The sequence below is a fragment of the Malania oleifera genome, chromosome 5 (assembly GCF_029873635.1).
Source record: "Malania oleifera isolate guangnan ecotype guangnan chromosome 5, ASM2987363v1, whole genome shotgun sequence".
Lineage (NCBI taxonomy): Eukaryota > Viridiplantae > Streptophyta > Magnoliopsida > Santalales > Ximeniaceae > Malania > Malania oleifera.
The window spans coordinates 91943934-91966812 of record NC_080421.1 but is presented as its reverse complement, the minus strand read 5'-3'; positions in this window follow the sequence as shown (position 1 = coordinate 91966812).

Below are 22879 nucleotides of genomic sequence, written 5' to 3'. Positions count from 1 at the left end.
CGCATGGAGGTGGTCTCCGGTTTCGGGGTGGCTGCCGTCTGCGTCTACCCTCTCCCGGCTACTCATTTGCGTCTGGTGTCCTATCTTGTCGATATGTTGTATGTCCAGCATCTCTGCCAATAGGTATTGCATCATCTACATCCATGCGAAGCAGAAAGGGAGATAATGCATATGAAGGCTCTGTATGAGATCGAGGCGGCATAGCGGGTGTATCCACCTCCTCCGCATCGAGAATGTTGTCGAATAGATATAACATCGATGGGGTGGCAGCAGAGTCAGATGGGGCGTCTGCCTGTCTCCTAGATAGACCCGCAATATCTTCCTTTATCGAAGGTGCACACGGTGCGGACGGGGCGAACACGTACTCCGCCCATACAACGGGCGGAGAGAAGGCCGGACTCAATGGACGACTGGAGGAAGCTGCTCAACCTCCTTGTATTGGAGTTGGTCGACCTCCTCGTGGAGGCTGGGCCTGTCGAGGTGTATGGATCCGTCAGTCATCCTCGTGGACAAGGTCCAATCTAGCTCTCACTAAACTCTAAACAGCAGGATCTAGAGAGAGTAGATCAACCTCATGTAGTACGTCAGCCTACAATATAAAAAAAATTGTTAGTCGTTTGACATCGTAATGTACAAATTTAAAAAGTAGGTGTGTGTTAAAGTGTTCTTACAAGACTCATATATTCGGTAGCAGTCCTGTCGAAGAAGCGTCGTGTGATGGACCTATACCAGGTAAAGTATGGGTCATCAAGATGCATCGGACCGTCCTCTGCCTCCCCCAGTAGAATATACTCTCGCCGATGCTCCCACACAATCACGTACATCTCATGCTCGGTCGCCCTGTTCGTGAACCCTCGACCACGTCCATCAATGTCATGTAGGTCCTACCCATGTATATCTAGCCCTGAAGTCAAAAAGGGGTCAGGAATGCCCTGTTGATAGCCAAACAGCCACATAACTCAATCAGGGAGATACCACTTGATAATATGAAAGCATATAAGTGGCACTCAGACTACCCACAACTCCCAACTGCATAATCGGTGGGTAGGTCGGCGATGATGTCTTCCATGTAGGGCCTCCAAATGAACTGCAGATAAACAAGTAAAATGTAAGAGAACTATACATAGCTTGTAGGAAAAAAAAAAAAAAAAACACTATGATGTGCTACACTTTAATCAGACTATACCTCATGCACCCGGTGCATGTCCAACTCGAACCTGTACCAGGTCTTGATCGCGCCATATGAGTTAGGGGAGCCATAGGACTAAGATTTTCAGAAGGCAAGAGCTTGGGGAAAGAGGTTGAGATTCAAAAGAGATTGAGGCACCAGGGACTTGAAGATTTGAACCCCGATTAAGATCATTCGAGATTCGAGAAAGGGGTTGCATAAGCAGAGGGTGAGCTATCAGAAATGGAGATTAGGTTTTCAGCTAGGGAGGTTACAGACTAAGGTTTCGTAGAGGAAAAAGAGAGGAGAAAGTGAGAGAGAAGCTTGTTGATAGATTTAGGGTTTTGGAGGAATTTTAGAGAATCGAGAAGGAGAAAAGATAGAGAGAGTGGGGCGAGTTGCAGTAGAAACTCTAAGGTTTTCACTCATAGAGAAGAAAAGAAAAAGGAGAGGTGGGAGCGAGAGAATAAGGAAGGGGAGATTAAAGCTCGTTGAAGTTGCAGAAACCCTAGGGTTTCTGAGTTGGGTTCGCAAAGAAGAATAGAGAAGAGAACAAAGGGGGGGGGGGGGGAAGAGAGAGAGAGAGAGAGAGAGAGAGATGCTCTGAAATCGAATAATGAAAAATGAACAAAAATTTCAGCTTAAGTATGTTAAGCCTTGTCTCCACTGGATTCAAACACGTGGCGTGCTTTTATCCGTTCGATCAGGATGCATGCAAGGTCCCTTCGTGGTCATCGAGTCAGTGCTTTTTTTTGACACTTCAGATGCACGCCACGTCACCAATCCATGTGCAACCATCATCCACCATTCGATTTGAACTACTCTGCATGGTTTAGATTCGACCATCTCAACAATTCGTGCCAGCCTCACCCTAGCCATTAGATCTCCCCACTGCATCAACTGATCGATTCACCCTGCGTCTGAAGCCCTCATTAATACTGCTCATTCCTCCCCCCGCCAGTGGTCGCATGGATTGCCTGTCCCCCATGCACGCAAAGAGACACATGCTCTTCTCATAGCCGTCCGATCAACCTTTAATTGCTACGGACGAGATGCACGCACGTGGCTCAACCCGGATCCCCCACTCAACCAGCACACATAGCCTTGACCCAGACTTTAACTCAGTTGGCCCTAACCAGGCCTTAAATCGATTTCCCCCAGACCGATCAAAGCTTGACCGGTTTTCCCCTTTAAACCGGTTTCCACCGGTTCTTCTTATTTTATTCATTTTATTTGTTTTAATAACTCAAATAAATTTAAAAAATAATATAAAATACAAAAAAATGCATAAAAATCCACACTTTTTTTTTTTTTTTTTTTTTTGCATTTGAAAAATCATATAAAAATACAATAAAATTCTAAAAATTTACAAAAAAAATTCTTAAGAATGATTTTGAAAGTTAAAAATTGTTTTTGACCTAGAAAAATCTCCAAAAAATCAGGGAAAATTTTTAAAAATTTTTTCATGCTTAATTTTCATGATTTTTCCTTAATTGCCTTTTTGTTATTTTATTAACATTCGGGAAAAATAGAGAAAAATCACCCCAAATTTAGAAAAATTAGAGAAAAATATTTTTGAGGTAGAACATCATTTTTGACACTCTTTTCATCCCGGATGAAGTCCCAAACCTCTCGGAATATAATTTTTCGCACTTAGAAAATTCTATAAAATTTTCAAAAAACCCAGAAGTGTATTTTTCAACCTATTTTCTCGATTTTCCGATCCTAATAATTTCAAATGGAGGCATTGAGCTCTTCGAAATATGATATGCCCTAATTTTCAGGGAATACTTATATAGTATTTTGTGCATTTCTTCACAATTTTTTGAAAGAGAGTAATTTCAAAAGCTTATTAAATTTAATTTGTGGGAAAATTTTTAATTAATTAGGCACCGTTCATAGAACGAGCGTGTAAGGGGTGCTAATATATTCCTTTCGCGTAACCGAACTCTTGAATTCGACTCTGGTAACGCAGACAAATTCTAACCATACTCCAAAAGGTTAGTGGCAACTCCATCACGTTTTTCTACGAAAATATTTTTTTAAACATCTTATCCAGTTCGTGTTCGAAAACGTCGTGGCGTGTGAAAAACAATTTAACATAAACTAATGCCAACGAGGTTCCATTTTCCCAATGGCACATTTTGACGCCATGAATAACATTGTTCTAAAAGGCAAAAATGTTTGTCATTGCAACGCACATGCCATTAAAGAAACTAACTTGCATCAATTTTAAATTTTCATGAAATTCTTGAAATTAAAGCAGATCTTTTTTCTTAACTCACATTTAATGAGCTACAGTAATTTTTTGCCATTTAGGATGTCAGAAGGACCTCAACGAGGAGATGTTGTGGCGGCAGCTGGGGCGTGGCAGGGGAGGTAGGCAGCAGCAAACGGTATGATGGTAAGCAGGCTATGGCAGGCGGTAAGCGATTGGAGGAGATTGGCACCTTTTCAATGGAAAATTGGAACAACCGTGAGGAGATGTTGTAGCGGCAGCAGCTCAAGCGTTGGTGCGGGAGGCGGGCAGCTCAAGATGCTACTATGGTAGGCGGGGACAACAAACAAGTGGCGATGGCGGACAACAAAAAATAGGCAACGGTAGCTGGCGGTACTGTGGCGATTCGAAGGCAGTAACAAGAAGAAGGCGACGCGCTGGAGATCCGGCAAGCAATAAATGCTAACCAGCTATGGTTGCAGCAGGCGGCAAACAAACGGTGGCGTTTGCGGCGAGTGCCTCTCTGGCGGATCACATACAAATCGCACGCAGCAGCAGGAGGGGATACAGGATGAGAGCGGAGGAGATAGAATAGGGATTTGGGATGCGCGGGATCTTGCCAGAGGGGAAAAATGGAATATTTGGGGAAGAATTTTAGACATTTTTACTATAATTTTTTTTAAAAAAAATAATAACTTTAACTAAAAATAAACAGTAGTAACCGAAGAAAAATCGTCACTAATATTTTTCTATATAGAGTTTTAGTAACGATTGATAACTATCACTAAAAGTAGACTATTAGTGACCATACTAATTTTGTCACTACAAAGCCTATATATATCCTTCAATTAAAAAGAGGTAATAGTGATGGTTTAAAAACCGTCATTACAAGTCAACTACTAATGACAATTCAAGAATCGTTACTGCTAATATTTTTCTACATCGAGTTTTACTAACGATTTATAACTATCACTAAAAATAGACTATTAGTGATCACTCTGATTTCGTCACTACATATATACCCTTCAATTAAAAGGGGGTAATTGTGACAGTTTAGAAACCGTCATTACAAGTCCACTACTAATGACGGTTCAAGAATCGTCACTACTAATTAGTATTCAAACCATTAGTGATGATTTTGAAACCATCATTAAAAGTAGACTATTAGTGACCAGTTGCTTTCATCACTAATAATTGAAAAACCGTTACTAATATATTTGCTTATGGTTAGAGCGGAAAAACATATGTTTAGTGACAAACTTATTAGCGTCGAATTGTAATTCGCGATTAATAATGCATTATTAGTGACAGATGTAATTTTCGTCACTAATAGCTTATGTATTACTGGCGAATTTTTTTGTCACGTACTAATAGTGCATTATTAGTGACAATTTTTTATTCGTCACTAATACGTTTGTCACTAAAAAGGACATTTTTGTAATGAAAGGGACTACCTATAAATAAACTAATTGATCAAGAAACTATTCGGCCTAGGAATACAACAAATATAATACATATTGTAAGACAAAAGCGTTATAACTGCTCATTTAGAAACAGTTAAGTGCAACTAAAAGAAGTAGTCATGGGAGCATTGTTTGCACTACTTTCTTGCACTCCCTTAAAGATGGTGATAGTCTTAACAACTAAAATCACCCTAAAAAGTGACCATGAAAGAATTTCTTGTGGAAGACAACTTACTTGTCGCCTAGGCGGATCAAGAATATTAAGTAGTTGCCTAGGCAATGAAAACCATGCGGTCATTAGGCGATATTGATTGCCTAGTCACCAAGCAAGGCAAGGAGATCATAAGTGACCACTAGGGGTGAGCAAAATTCAGTGTAAATCAAATTTACCGAATTAACTGAACCAATTTGATCGGCTTGGTTCGCTCGATTTCATTTTGGTGGGAAATCGATTTTTTGTTTTTGTTTTTCAATTCAATTTGGGTTAATTTAATTTCGACTAACTGAATTATATAATAATAATTTAAAATTTATGTATAAGTAATATATAATTTGTAAGACTGTAACAGGGCGGGGGAACTAGAAATGAGGGATTTCATTTTAGGGTTCCAAATCCAATTTCCAAATTACAATTTCCCACTCCACTCTACAGACTCTAGCGCGACTATGGACCAATCATGGTCGCACACTTGCACTTTGCCACTCTGCTCGTTGTAGCCTCTGGTCATCCAAGTTTGTTCATGTTCGAGACTTCAAGTCACTCCACTGTCTAGGCTCCAGTGTCAAGACTTCACCCTTTTTCTCATCGTGGTTGATTCGTCGTCGCCCTCCCACACGCACTCGTTGTTGCCATTGCCGATTTGTCCTCGGCCTCACCGTGGTCGTCACCTCTCAAGTTATTACTAAGGTTTTGGCATATACTGACTTTGCTTTTTTCAAATCTGGTTCGATTAAATTCGATTAGCCAAATTATCCGAAAATTCAGTTCGATTAACAATGATAATTCGATCGATTTAGTTATATTCTTAACTGAATGTCAACTATAATAATTAGGTGTTTGCAGCTTAAAACAATTTATGATAAGACTTTTAATGTTTAGAAACAATCGAATTTATGATTAGGATTTTTGAATTGAGTTTATGATTGTAACCTTAGAATTTATGTAGATTTGACCTCAAAGGAGTGTAAATAAGGATACAACTATCTTTAAAATATCTTCAACTCAACTTAACAAACATTATGCAATAGCCTAGTGACCCTAATATCTTCTAACCCTCTTATCTCTTTATCTCTTTCTCTCTCAATTTTTTCTCCCTTTAGTTTCTTCCCTCTCTATCTCTCCTTATCTCTTATAATCTAAGTCTTTTCACCTCCATCTTTTCTCTTCCCTTCCACAATTTCTACAAATTTTATGGCTCTATCTCTATCCTTGCACCTCTAATGTTGGTTAGCATAACGAGTCCATTTCAATCTCATCACCACCATAGCTTAAAAGATACTTATTTTTTATCAAACAAATACCCATTGAGAAAACGAAAATATAAGTCCCTGCAATAGCCTTCGAAAGAAAGGAAAAAAAAATAAAATAAAACAAATCAGTCCTTAAAATGCTTCCATCTAATGGAAAGGATAAGTAGAGCAAGTAATTAAAAAATATACGCATTTAATAATTGTAACAAAGAGCATATATTAAGGATGGCATTCGACAATGTCTTTTTAGTGATGGCAGGTCCATGGCTTTTGCCCATCAATAATCCTATTATACCCGATTGAAAATGTTTATATAATTGGGATTAATCTTTTTTATTTTAAAATTTAAAAGATGATCATTGGCTTGCATGTGGTTTAATTCAATGGAAAGAAAAGGAATAACAACTAAAAAGTGAAAAATTGCTCAACAAATCATTGGGTGTTCCTCCATGAATTTGACTTCCAAAACATCCAATGGATATTTGGTGCTCCTTTAATCTTCAAAATTGATTGTCCTTCAACTTCTCTCTTTGATGTTGGCTCAATTCCTTTTATAAAAACAAGAAGGCATGCAGAGAAGGCACGATAGAGCAATCATTGTCAACATATCAGTTAGGCTAAAACAATTTCAGTATGAAAAGGGAATGGTTAAATCCTATCCAATAATTATTAAATTATCACATCACAAGTTGCTTAGAGCATAAAGGACAATGGTCCTCAACTCCCTACCAAGGAGGGGATTAGAAATCCTATTTGATTCGAGCGTATGACTGATATACCATGTGAGAAGAGAAGAGTGGGTAAAGCAAATAGGATCTTAGTCACTGCTCTAAACACCATGGAATGCTTTTTAAACTGGTCCTTATATTTGACACATTTAAATGATATTATTGAATGTAATATATTTTAAAATTTGACGTTAAACTAAAACTTAGGAGTTTTTTCCCAGTTTTTTATTATTTTATAATAATATATTAAATAATACTATGTTCGGGAAAAATTATTCTCAGAATGATGCTCATGTAATCTCGCTGCTTGATCCAGCGAGATTTGCCACACGTCAGGACCAACTTATTTCCCAAGCAAATCTCGCTAGATCAAGTAGCAAGATTTGCTTGTCACGCGTCACTCAATCGATTTGGCTACCATTTAAATCTCACTGCTTGGTCCAGTAAGATTTGTTTAAATCTCGCTAGACCAACCAGCGAGATTTACTATGTATTCAACTTTTTTTATTAATAATCCTAAGTATTCCATTTTCAAAAATCATTTAACTGCAATTTGTAACATTGACTATTTCAATTTTCTGTGTTCTCCTTATTTATTTATAATAATAATAATAATAATAATAATAATAATAATAATAATAATAATGAGGACGATGACTTGCCTCACTATAAAATAGCCCAATTGATGAAATATGTAAATGGCTTGCCACACTAGGAAATAATCTCAATTAATGAAATCTGCGGTCCTTGTCTTCTGCCATTTACCACATATGATAGCTTGAAAGGCAAGCTTTCATAATAGTACTGAACTTAACACTGAGGTTACAATTAGAAGGGCTATTGGGATGTCAATCTTAAAAGTGTCGGTGACAAAATATTTGATTTGATTTTTATTGTTGTAGTGTTGTATCTTCCAGGGCACTTTTAGAAGTCTAAAATGTCGGTGTTGATTCAGATATTGAAACGTACCCAACGCACCCTAATATATATTGAACATGTATAAAAATTGTATTAATTTATTTTTATTTATGAAAAAGACTGAGGCACTTTCAATACGACAAGGACACCTCCAGGACACTTATTGTACCGAAACACTATACGTATGTTTCCTTTAATTCTATTAACAAAATCAAAAAAATAAAAATAAAAATACAAATAGGTCAAGAGATCGAGAGTGAGGTTCTTTGACATTGAAGTGGTTGGACTTTGGAACCCTAACGTCACTACACTAGCCTTGTAAACCATGTTAGACCTCCCAGCCCCCAAAATTCCACCCTCTCTATAAGGTTATCACGATTTTGTCACTCTTCATTAAAAAATGTTTATTTTAATAATTTGTTGACTAGTGATTCTCATAGCCCATATTCAGCCATGCACTTTGAGTTGTTTATTTGTTGTTGAACCAATATTCTATAATATGAATAATATCAAGTAAGTATTGGAGCTCAAAATTTGATATACGTATCCACTTTGCAACTTACAACCTCAAGTAATTAATTTGTCATTAATGTACAAAAATTAAATTATAAATTTATCATTGGTTGTTACAAAACTTAAATTATAATTTTTATTTTATGTTGAACCAATATTCTAAAATATTAATAATATCATTTAGCGTGGTGTGGGCGTCCAGTTATATAAAGAATCACTGCTGTAAAAATTTCGACAGAGTCTCCTTTTAAAAAATGACCATATCCCGTCCATGGACCTGTTCAAAGAAAACATTTTTTCTAAACAATCGATACCAATATGTTCACAAATTTTATTCACAACTTTCATACACATTCAAAGTATCAAATTAATGTAAAAATTTTGGCAGAGTATCCTTTTAAAAAATGACCATATCCCACCCATGCACCTGTTTAAAGAAAAGATTTTTCCCAAACAATCGATACTAGTATGTTCAAAAATTTCATTCACAACTTTCATACACATTCAAAGTATCAAATTAATGTAAAAATTTCAACAGAGTGTCCTTTTAAAAATGATCATATCGATCCATGCACCTATTCAAAGAAAACATTTATCCTCAACAATCGATACCAGTATGTTCACAAATTTCATTCAAAAAGTTTCATGTATTAGTTCGTGAGAAACAATACATAAGAGCACCTGTTCAAATCGATGCAACAATTAAAAGAAAATAATTTTAATCAGGAAGGTGGGAATGGTCACACCATTCATTTACAACTTCCATTCACACCTGTCATACACAACTTTCATTCACATATACATGTTGTGGAAAATGAAAAAATATTCCTAATTATACATAAATAATGCAACGATGCTATACAAATGAAAAAAAAAAAATAGATGTTGTACAAATGAAATAAAAATAATCGATCCTACTACTCCGTGTCGCATAGAGGTCGTCTTCGATTTCAGAGTGGCTGCCGTCTACATCTGCCCTCTCTTGGCTACTCATATGCGTCTAGTGTTCTATCTCGTCGATGTGTTGTATGTCCAGAATCTCCGCCAATAGGTACTACATCATCTACATCCATGCAAAGTGGAATGGAAGATAACGGATATGAAGGCTCTGGACGAGAATAAGGTGGCATAGAGGGTGCATCCACCTCTTTCGCATCGAGAATCTCCTCGAATAGGTATGACATTGATGGGGAGGCAACAGAGTCAGACGGGGCGTCTGCCTGTCTACTAAACGGGCCAGCAATATCAGCCCCTGTGGAAGGCACATACGGTGTGGACAGGCTGAACACGTACTTCGCCTGTACAGCGGGCGGTAAGAAGACCATACTTAATGGACAACTGTAGGAAGCTACTCGACCTCCTCGTATTGGAGCTAGTTGAACTCCTTGTGGAGGCGGGGCCTATTGAGGTATATGGATCCATCGTTTGTCCTCGTGGACAAGGTCCAATCCAGTTCTCACTAAACTCTGAACAGCAAGATCTGGAGAGAGTATATCAACCTCGTGTAGTACGTTAGCCTGCAGCATACGGAAAAAATTTGTCATTCGTTTGACATTGTAACGTAGAAATTTAAAAAGTAGGTGTGAGTTAAAGTGTTCTTACGAGGCTCATAGATACACCAGTGGTCCTGTCGACGAAGCGCCATGTGATGGATAGACCAGGTAAAGTATGGGTCATCCGAACACATTGGACCGTCCTCTGCCTCCCCTAGTAGAATATACTCTCATTGATGCTCCCACATAGTCACGAACATCTCATGCTCGGTCGCCCAATTCGTGAACCCTGGATCGCGTCCATCGATGTCATGTAGGTCCTGCCCATGTACATCTACCCCTGAAGTCAAAAAGCGGTCAGGAATGCCCAGCCGATAGCCAAAATATAACGCCCCGAACTCGAAACTAGGGTCCGGAGTGTTATTTAAAATATATCTTTGATACCACCTTGTGATGCCCCGAACCATTGAGTGTGGCCCGGGTGCCCCATGTTTTATTCACCAGTATCTCACATCATAATCTCAATTATGCAGTGGATATAATAACAATTCCTCAATAATATACCAGAGTTTCTACATATCTATAATCTCAAAAGGTATCCTCCAAACAACTAGTATTCACAAACATATATACATCTCAGAAAACATAAATATAATACAACCCAAAAAATATTATACATCCAAAAGTTTATACCTTCTCACTCTCAAAAATGCTATGCCGAGCCCTGAGCTCATTGAGCTCAATCACGTGAAGGTCCTAAAAAAGATAAAATTTCATATCAAGTGAGACACATCTCAGTAAGTCGGAATAGATTAGCATCAGTGTGTGGCTATCATGAGGTTTGTGTACAAATGTATAATCATCCTTTATAAAATTATCACAGTTATGAAAACATTCTCTATCCTAACTCACGTACATGCAACTTATTTTAATAAAATGAGAGTTCCTAAGGATTAGGCTGATTATCTACCCACACAAGTAGCACCTTTTCGCTCTGATACCTTATGCAACCCATAGCTACAACTGAAGCATGTCAGGGCACTTTACTTACTCAGTAAGACCTTAAGTAGATAGTTTATCTCGTACTCAAACATTCACACAAATGTTTACCTGGCAGAAGTTCCCAAGAATAAGGAAGATTACCCACCCATACAAGTAGTTTCCTTCTGCCCTAATACGTTTTACAGCCCCGTATGGCTACATCTGATATCTATAAGGGCACTCGCCTTTCTCAGCAAACCCTTAAGCAGAGTGTATGTAATGCCTCGACCCTCTAGGTGGGCTTGAAGTGCTACTATACCTACATAACATGCATATCTCTGATACCATACATATACTACCCGCTCAAATAAAGGAAATCGGGTGTTTCAAACTAAACTTCACATTCATGCACAACGGAAAACAAAAACATACATCATCCAATAAAACTTACCAAAGTTTCTAATTGTTTCCTCACATACATCCATACATACTAAAAACATAATCTTCTATTACAAACCCCAAAAAATATACTAGCCAAAGCCTAGTACATATACAAGAACTTACATAAACTAACAAAAACACTATGCTCTAGAGTCCCTCTAGAAGTCTAAAACCGATTTCCTGTAGGACCTGAAATAAGATTTGCATATTGGGGTGAGACACTTCTTCGTAAGGTAGATTATATTACATTAGTGTGTGACTACATGAGTTTATTCCGGTAGAAATCAATAACACAGTTAAATCATTCACAAACCTGTAATTTAGAAGATATATATCTATAAATCCTGATAAGATAATTCGACTCATTACAAGCAAAAGTCCCTGAGGTTGGGGTAGGGTACTGACCCATACACTATACGATCCCTCGGCTCGATACTCAAAGTTGTAACTTTGCCTTTTTTTTTTTAAATCATGTATATGCATAATGAACTCATCACAGCTTTGAAACATCATAACTATACCATTTACTTCCCCCATGGCACGGGTTGTGCGTTTATAATGCTCTGATCTAGACTTGGGGTCACCAAGCTAGTCATGCTACTTTCTCCAGTCCGACTTGGTCCACACCACCCTGGTTCGTGATCAACCACTGGCCCTTCTTACCAAGTCGACTAGTTTGATACCCACACTCAAGAATAACGTGTGGTTGCACTGAACCCCATGCTAGCAACAGTACTGTGCTTTCCTAGTAGCAAGCTTTCTTAAGCGATTCATATATCATATATACAATTTATATCGAAAGCATAGTAACCGATTTTCATTCAAAAAGCATTTAAGAATTTTTTTCACAATTCATTCATTCATTCATTCATCCTTTCATTCATTGGTATAAACTGGAACACATAGCTCTTGGTTTAACCTTGGTACATACATATCTCGGTATTTAACTAGCACCTCATTTCTACATTTTTTGATAACAATTTGGAACTCAAGTCCCTATATCTCATAATCATATTTCTCAGTTCATTATATTTCCATTTAACATCTCATGCCACACTCATTTGGTTTAAAAAGCATTAATATAGCATATGGTTCATAAAATATAGTTTAAATCGAAAATAGAGGTTTCAAGCACCTCCTACTTTAGGTTTAATTCAAAGAAATGAGTTTTCGCAAAAATGGAGGCCATACCTCAAAACCCTAGTTTTTACCAAAATCGTAAAACCAAAAAATCAGCAATTCCACCCAGTGAAATTTTCCAAATAAGCAGTCATATCATACATAATATCATAACCTATAGTTCTACTGGTTTAGATTTCAAAAATAACTGATGTAAACAAATCCCCTTACCTATTCCCTGAAAAACACCTGAGACGCTTGAAAACCAAGATCAAGAATCTACTCCGCTAAACTTGTAGATATTCACTCACTGATCCTCACAGTAACTTCCGATCGTTAAAACGGCCAACAAACGGTGAAAGATCAAAGATAGAGAGACTTTAGGCGTGGGTTCTAAAGAGAGAAAGAAAGAAATTAAGTTTATTAATGAAGAAGCAAACATAATATCCTATTTATAGACCCCTTAATCGGTCAAATTTGTCGACGAAATGACTACTTCGTCGAAGAGCCACACAAAGCTGTTTGTTGATGAAGGAAGGACCTCGTTGACGAACCCTAACCCTGATTTTTTTTTGGATGTTTTGGATCTCTTCGTTGACGAAACTCTGAATTTCGTCGATGTACTTCAAAAGGACCTTCGTCAACGAGAACATGGAATTCATCGACAAAGCCTGCTGAAAGACCCCTTTTTCCTTTTCTTATTTATTTTCCTTATTTTACAGGTTCAGGTCTTTACAATCTCCTCTCCTTATAAAAATTTCATCCTCGAAATTTGCTAACTGTTTTCATTCACATCATCTGAACTACCACTACTCTAACTCAAGAAAGAGCTAGTGGCTAGCCACATAGCAGCCCCATCCCAAATTTATTACCTACCCTCTCTTATGGTGAAGGAATACCGTGGTTACACATAATGTCTTGGGAGATTACGATATCCGTACAAAACTCTCTCTAAGACCATACATACTCTGAACCTGAACAAACCTACTATATTAAACATATACATAAACGACCCACTTACCATTCTGCTTACCTATCTAGTTCTGAACATCTCTGAATAATTGAGGATACTTCTGACGTATCTCTAACTCTGATTCCCATGATGCCTCTTCTATTTCGTGGTTACACCACAACACTTTCACTAATGGTATCTCCTTAGTATGCAACTTCTGTACCTTCTGATCTAGAATCTGAATCGGTACATCCTTGTATGCTAATGCATCACCGATCTTTAGAGGTTTATAACTTAGTACGTGCGAAGGGTCTGACACATACTTCCTCAAAACACGTCATAAACTCTAGATAGTGTTGGGGTAACGCCACTCGATAAGAAATTGGACCTATCCTTTTTAGGATCTAAAATGGACTAATATATCGAGGGCTTAACTTTCTCTTTTCCCAAAACCTCATCACCCCTTTCATTAGGGAGATCCTCAGGAATATCATATCCCCTAACTTGAACTCTAACTCATGTAAGAGAGTATCTTCATAACTCTTCTGGCAACTCTGTGCTGCTCTGATTCTTTCCCTGATAAGATCGGCTTTGTAGAGGTCTACAGAATCAGATCAGGTCCCAAAATCTGCCGCTCGCCTACCTCATCCCAGTACAATGAAGATCGACATTGGTGACCATACAAAGCATCATAGGGTGTCATCTCTATACTGGCTTGGTAACTGTTATTATACGCGAACTCCATGAGTGGTAGATAACAAATCCAACTGTCCCCAAAATCCAGTACACACGCTTGCAGCATATCCTCTAAAGTTTGAATAGTTCTCTTAGATTGTCCATCCATATGTGGGTCAAACGATGTACTGAATGTGAGATGCGATCCCAAGACATCCTGCAAACTTTTTCAGAAACGAGAGGTAAATCATGGGTCTCTATCTGAAACAGTAGAAACTAGGATGTTGTTGAGTCGTACAATCTCCTACACATATAACTCTACCAACCTATTCATGGAATAGCTGACTCTGATGGGAATGAAGTGCGCAGTCTTCATCAGCTGATCCACTACAACCCAGATGGCATTCTATCTATGCACCGCTATAGGTAGCCCCAACACAAAATCCATCAAGATGCGCTCGCACTTCCACTTAGGAATGTCAAGTGGCTGAAGTGGTCTTACTAGACTCTAGTGCTCTGCCTTAACTTGCTGACACGTCAAGAACTGCTCTATGAAATGGGCAATCTCTCTTTTCAGGTTAAACCACTAGAAAGATTCCCTCAAATCTATATACATCTTTGTACTCCTTAGATGTACTATGTAGAGCGAACGATGTGCCTCCTCTAGAATGACTCGCTTAATATCAGCGTCATTCAGTACACAAATCCTAACGTGGAATCTTAATACCCCATCGTCTGAGATATTGAAATCTGGCTTTAAACCATTCTAAACCCCTTCCATAACCTCTATCAGCTCTGCGTCTTCCTTTTGAGCAGCTTTGATTCTTTCCTGTAAAGCTAGCTGAATAACTAAACTAGCAATGAATGCCTGTGGACTTCGTCCACCAATTCCACTCCCAACCTCTCCAGATTCATCATGATCTGAGGCTGCATAACAACTACTGAGACCGATGCATCCACTGACTTCTGACTCAATGCATCAGCTACCACATTAGCTTTTCTTGGGTGGTAACTAATCGTGCATTCGTAGTCTTTAATCAGCTCAAACCATCTGCATTGCCTCATATTCAACTCATTTTGAGTGAAGAAGTATTTAAGGCTCTTATAGGTAGTGCCGCCAAATCTTTAATGCAAAAACAATAGTTGCAAGCTCCAAGTCATGTGTAGGGTAGTTCTTCTCGTACTCCTTGAGCTAGAGAGAAGCATAAGCAATAACCTTTCCCTGTTGCTTCAAGACACACCCAAGTCCCTCCTAGGTTGCGTCACTATAAATCACATAACCATCATCCCCTAATGGAATGGTCAATACTAGAGCAGTAACTAAACGTTGTTTCAGCTTCTGAAAACTCTTTCCACACTCCCCAGTCCACTCAAATCTACTATTCTTCCTCGTAAGTTGCGTCAGACGACCTGACAGTTCATAAAAGCCCTCGACGAACCGGCAATAATACCCAGTCAGACCCAAGAAACTCTGAACCTCATGCACATTCCTCGGTCTTGCCCAGTCAACTACTGCCTCTACCTTGCTTGGATCCACTAATATTCCTTCCTTGCATACTACATGCCCTAGAAATGAAACATGTTTTAGCCATAATTCACATTTCTTCAATTTAGTGAATAACTTCTTCTTCCTGAGTACCTGAAGAACCAATCTCATATAAGTCTCATGCTCTTCTGAACTCCTTGAATAGACTAGAATGTCATCGATGAACACCACCACGAACCTATCTAAGTACTCGTGGAACACCTTGTTCATCAGGTCCATGAATGTTGTAAGAGCATTCGTTAAGCCGAATGACATAACCAAAAATTCATAATGGTCATACCGGGTTCGGAAAGCTGTCTTTGGTACATCCTCCGATTTCACCTTCAGCTAGTGATACCCAGATCGTAGATTGATCTTAGAGAAGATCTATGTGCTCGGTAGTTGGTCAAACATATCGTCAATTCTGGGTAATGGGTATTTATTCTTCACTATCACCTCATTAATCTCTCTATAGTCGATGCACATCCTCATTTACCCATCCTTCTTCTTCACAAACAATATCGGTGCTCCTTATAGTGAAACACTCGATTAGATGTAACCCTTATCTAGTAGCTCCTGTAGCTGCTCCTTTAATTCCCTCAATTCTGCTGGAGCCATATGATATGGAGCTTTCGATATCGGTGTCATGCCTAGAGTCAACTCTAAAGCAAACTCCACCTCACGATCGGGAGGCAATCTCGGAAAGTCCCTGGAAAACACATTTGGGAACTTACTTACTATGGGAATCTCCTCCAGCTTAGGTTCTTCTCTCGATGTTTCTTTTACAAACGCCAAGTACCCCTAGCATCCCTCCAGAAGTAACCCCCTCACCTGAATAGTAGAAAGGATCAATGGTCTAGAAAGCACACACGATCCTACGAACTTGAATTCCTACTCCTCGAGAGGCCTGAATACTACCTCTCTTATATGGCAATTGATGGTAGCATAACTAGCTGATAGCTAGTCCATCCCCAGAATGATATCAAAGTCATGCATATCAAATATAATTAAGTTGACTAGTAATACTTCTCCTAAGTCTCTGTCGAAAAATCTCGAATCACCTTACTATATACGACTACAGATCCTGATGGTGTAGTCACTGCTAGTTCATCATTTACGGTTGTACCTCTAACCCATATAATTTGACGAATCTCTGAAAAATAAAGGAATGTGTCACTCCTGAATCAAAACGTACTACAACTTTATTCAAAAACATATAAATATTACCTGTCACCACATCTCCGGCATTCTCTGCATCGCTTGGAGTTAGGGAATACACCCTTGCCTGGGCTGTACCCCTCTGGTATCCACCATGTGGTGCCAGAGTACCTCTTTTATATGGCTGTTGTGGGGGTGCGTTGCTCCTTGGCATGTCACAATCATGGACCAGGTGCCCTATTTTACCCCATCAAAAGCAAACACCTGAACCCAATAAGCACTTCCTTGCATGCCACTTGCCGCAAGTAGGACAAGTAGAGGAAAATGTTGTACCCTAAGATGTACCACCACCAGTCTCTCACCTTTGGTCTCCGCTACCACTATATTTCTTCCACGTGCCCTGCCTCGCTCCTGAATAAGAATTGGGAGGCGCTAGCCTCTTCTTCAAGATTTGTACCACTGTGTCCTCCTGCAGGCTCTCCTCTGCCACTGTGGCTTTATCCACTATAGTAGTACAGTCCTGAATCTGCAATATCATCGTCTGCTTCCAGATCTCCTTCTTTAGACCCCTCTCAAATTTTCAGGCCTTCCTCAGCTCATCCGATATTATAAAAGGAGCAAAACGTGCTAACTCCATGAATCGGGAGACATACTGCTGAACTGTCAGCTGCCCCTGAGTCAAAATCATAAACTCCTCCATCTTTGCATTCCTGATAGTGGCTAGAAAGTACCGCTTAAAGAACACCTCTCTGAAATGGCCCCATGTCATCACCATTGGTACCGCTCGATGCACCTCCGGCATCCTTACCGATTCCCACCACCTCTCAACTTCTCCATTAAATTTGAACGTTGCATAAGCCACCTTCTGCTCTTCCGTACAATGCAGAACAACCAAGATCTTCTTGATCTCCTAAAACCAATTCTCTTCTCAAATCGGTTCTGCACTCCCTGCGAAGGTAGGAGGCTTTAGTCGGGTGAACTGGTCAATAGAACATCCTAGCTTAGCTATGGGACGGTCCTAGCCCCTAAAAGTTTGCACGACTTCCACCACAAGCTGATGGGCGAAGTCCCACAAAACTACTGTGGAGTCAATGCTAGCCTCATGGCCAACCCCTTCACTACTACTACCTCGGGCATTAGCAGTATTATCTCTGGACTACATCCTAAAGAAACAATTGAGAATTTATTTAGAATCATGTTTCCTTACATATCTACTATAACTACAATACTATAAGAATCACTTCAATGAATTAACATCCCTAATGATGACATGTTCTGCTAACTCTATAGTCTTATTCTAGCTCATGTTCCACCCCTCAACTTAGAAACAAAACCATCGATGGATTACCGTGATTTTCTAAACCTGTCAACTGATCTAGAAAAACACAGAAGTTTGTCAATGGAATTCTATCTCCAGGTCTATGAAGAAAAACTTAAAAGTTCTATCCTCATCCTATACTATAGTAAAGTTATCAAACCTAGTTTACAGAACCTAACAACCTAAGTTTTGAACATTTTCATAACCAGGCAATGTGAATCTCTTCACACTTCTGGCTGAAACTAGCTCGGATTCCAACTGTAATGCCCCAACCCTTTAGGTGGGCCTGGAGTGCTACTATACCTACATAACATGCATATCTCTAATACCATACATATACTACCCGCCCAAATAAGGGAAATCAGGTGTTTGAAACTAAACTACACATTCACGCACAGTAGAAAACATAAACATACATAATGTAATAAAACTTACCAAAGTTTCTAATTGTTTCCTCACATACACCCATACATACTAAAAACATAACCTGCTATTACAAACCCCAAAAGATATCCCGGCCAAAGCCCAGTAAATATACAAGAACTTACATAAACTAACAAAAACACTATGCTCCAGAGTCCCTCTAGAAGTCTAGGACCAGTTTTCGGAAGGACCTGAAATACGATTTGTATATTGGGGTGAGGCACTTCTCAATATGGTAGATCATATTACATCAGTGTGTGACTACATGAGTTTATTCCAGTAGAAATATATTACACATTTAAATCATTCACAAACCTGTCATATAGGAGATATATATCAATAAATCCTGGATAAGATAATTCGAATCATTACAAGCGAAAGTCCCTAAGGTTGGGGTAGGGTACAGGCCCATACACTGTACGATCCCTCGGCTCGGTACTCAAAGATGTAACTTTGCCCATTTTATTTTTAAATCATGTATATGCATAATGAACTCATCTTAGCTTTGAAACATCATAACTACACCATTTACTTCCCCCATGGCACAGGTTATGCGTTTATAATGCTCTGATCTAGACCTGGGGTAACCAGGCTAGTCATGCTACTTTCTCCAATCAGACTTGGCCCACACCACCCTGGTCCGTGCTAGCAACGGTACCATGCTTTCTTGGTAACAAGCTTTCTCAAGCGGTTCATATATCATAAATACAAATTATATCAAAAACACAGTAACATGTTTTCATTCAAAAAGAATTTAAGAATTTTTCACAATTCATTCTTTCATTTATTGGTAAAAACCTACACGCACAGCTCTCAGTTTAACCTTGGTACATACATATCTTGATATTTAATTGGCATCTCATTTCTACATTTCCTGACAACAATTTGGAACTCTAGTTCCCATATCTCATAATCATATTTCTCAATTTAGTATATTTCCATTTAACATCTTATGCCACACTCATTTGGTTTAAAAAGCATTAGTATAGCATATGGTTCGTAAAATATAGTTTAAATAAAAAATAAGGGTTTCAAACACCTCCTACTTTAGGTTTAATTCAAAGAAATGAGTTTTCGGAAAAATGGAGGCCATACCTCAAAACCCTAGTTTTTACCAAAATCATAAAACCAAAAAACTGGCAATTCCACCCGATTAAATTTTCCAAATAAGCAAACATATCGTACATAATATCATAACCTATAGTTCTACCGGTTTAGATTTCAAAAATTACTGATGTAAACAAAATCTCTTACTTATTTCTTAAAAAACACTCAAGATGCTCGAAAACCAAGATCAAGAATCTACTCTGCTAAACTTGTTGACATTCGCTCTTTGATCCTTGCGATAACTTTCGATCGTTGAAACGGCCAATGAATGGTGAAAGATTGAAGAAAGAGAGATCTTAGGCATGGGTTCTAGAGAGACAAAAAGAGGAATTGAGCTTCTTAAAGAAGAAGCAAACAAAATATCCTATTTATAAACCCCTTGACCGGTCAAATTCGCCAACGAAATGACAACTTCGTTGACAAGCCACACAAGGCGATTTGTCAACAAAGGAAGGACCTTGTCGACAAACCCCAATCCTGATATTTTCTCGACATTCTGGATCTCTTCATTGAAGAAGCTCTAAATTTCATCGACGAACTTCAGAAGGACATTCGTCAACGAGAATAAAGAGTTCATCAATGAAGCCTACTGAAAGACCCCTTTTCCTTTTCTTATTTATTTTCCTTATTTTATGGGTTCGGGTCTCTACAGTGTATACTTTGCCCCAAATAAATATGATACTACAATATACAATACATTTTTACTTTACTCTGTATCTGTTATCTTTATAATATTCGTCTTTTCATGTTCTATGTATTTTATATCCCATAGTTCACTTTCACAGTTCACATCACGTGAATCCCATATCATATAATTCACTTTCATAGTTCACATCACTTGAATCTCATATCCATCTTTCACATGTTTCACATTTTACAATCAAATTTTACATTACTCTGATTTCATGCTACTCTGTATTCACGTCTGCATTCACATGTTCTATTTTCATATCATTCACTTTTTAAATGAAACAATTATGCATTTAGAACTCACTACCAGATGGATAATCATTGTCATTCTTCCCCCCATGACAGGTTATGCTGTCCAAAGGCTGGACTTAACCTTGGTTGGCCCACCAAAGTTAAATCATAAAACAACGTCTTCAGTTTATAAGTCAGATTGGCTTTCCCACACTAGTATAGACTCCAAGGGAATCTCTACCCTACACAGCTCAATCGATCATCCCGTCTCCATACTCTCTCTAAGACATGTGGGTGCACTAATTTCTGCCAAATATCATACGCAACAGTACTGTGCCTCACTATGGTCCATCGGAGTTCTCAAATCATACATTGCAATTTTACATTCATATCATACTCTGATTAACAATACACATGCAATATAATCCCAATACATTTCAGTATTTCCCAACATGTCATATATATATATATATATATATCACAACTCAACTCAGTATTTTCATTTTACTATATATATATATATATCACAACTCAACTCAGTATTTTCATTTTACTCATGCCACACCATTTAAGTAATATGCATAATTATATCATTTGAAATAAAAAAAGCCAACCCATGTTCATCATCCGTTTTACTGAAGATACACATCAAATTATTCCTATAATTTCCAGAAAACACATTACTTTAATCATTCTATTTTCAAAAATAATAACTATAGCCCTAGGCTCAAAACCATAGTTCAAACGGTTGGCTTTTCTTTTAAAACTCACCTGATAATCATATACATATATACACATACATTTTCCATTTAAATCGGTAAATCCGTAAAAACTATTGGCTTAATCTATTCTCCTTACCTAATTTCTTGAACTACGCCAGTAGAGACCCCAAAATGATGCATGTGGCGCTCACCCGAACCCTGATTTAAAAGCCCTAACTTATCAACTCAAACCCCAAATTAACAACTATAAAACATTCCCAAGCCCATACACCCCTTTTTAAATCATCATATACTAGAAAAACAGTTCATTTCTACCCTTACCTCAACTTTGGGGTAAAGCCCAGAAAGACCCCATTTGAAAATTCACTCCGCTAGACTCCTAGAGAGTTTCCCCTAGATCCTCGTAGCGGCTTCCGATCGTAGAATCAGGTGACGAACTGTGAAAAATCGAAGAGAGAAGATGAGAGACGATGTTTTTAGAGAGAAAAATAGAGGATTTGAGGTTGCTTAATGAATAAGAAACGAAAATTTGAATTTATACTCGGCCAACCCCATGACGAAATGATGTCATCGTCGACGAGTCACAGATGAACGTTCGTCGACTAAAGAAGGACTTTGTCGATGAACCCTAAACCTGAAAATTCAGTCGTTCGGAATCTCTTTCATCGACGATGCCTGAGCTTCATCGGCGAACCACTAAAGGACCTTCATCGATGAAAACAAGGGATGGTCGACGAAGCCGACTATTTCTTTTAAAATTTTCATTTTCATTCCTTTATTATTCTCCATAAATAAATTTTCTGGGTCTCTACATTCTCCCCCTGTATGAAATTTCGTCCTCGAAATTTTGCTAATCATTCATTTCCACATCTTTACAATTTTCTAACTCACTATATCTCGTACAGTTTAGTAGATATCACCATCTGAATTTCTACATTAACTACAATTAAATAAAACCTTCATTATCTTAAATATAAACTCGTACCTAACCCCTTGGCAATATCTGCCTTGGTCGAGATCATCGTGTACACACGTGCTGGTCCACCTCCACCTCAGGGTACTTGTTGGTTTCCCCGAATCTGATTTAGTGCAAGTGTATTAGGCAACAGCATATGACAATTTTTCATAATATGCCTTGGCTTACCAAACCTATAGCAGTTAGGACCCCCAGCTCGGCATTCACCTCTATTGTTGATTAAGGTGTAATCCCAAGAGGGGGGGTGAATTGGGTATTTTAAAAAATTCTTTGAAACCTAGTTACTAATCAATCCCTATTTCTAAGTTTAACTAATTAATGATAGGGACTTATGTCTGAATTAAAGTTATTTTATCAATGAATTCCTTTTTACCCAATTAAGTGCGTGTAAAGTTATTCAACGTACACAAGCAAGCTAGAAATTGAAATACGATGAGAAAATCTTGAAAATATTGACTTGAATGATCAAACCTCAATACCAAGTTGACAAACACGAAGTATAAGAGAGATCCCTTTGATATTCTGAGTTGATTTTCCCAAAGAAGATGGAAGAAGATGAAGTTCGGAAAATCAGCTCTAGGGTTTTCTTC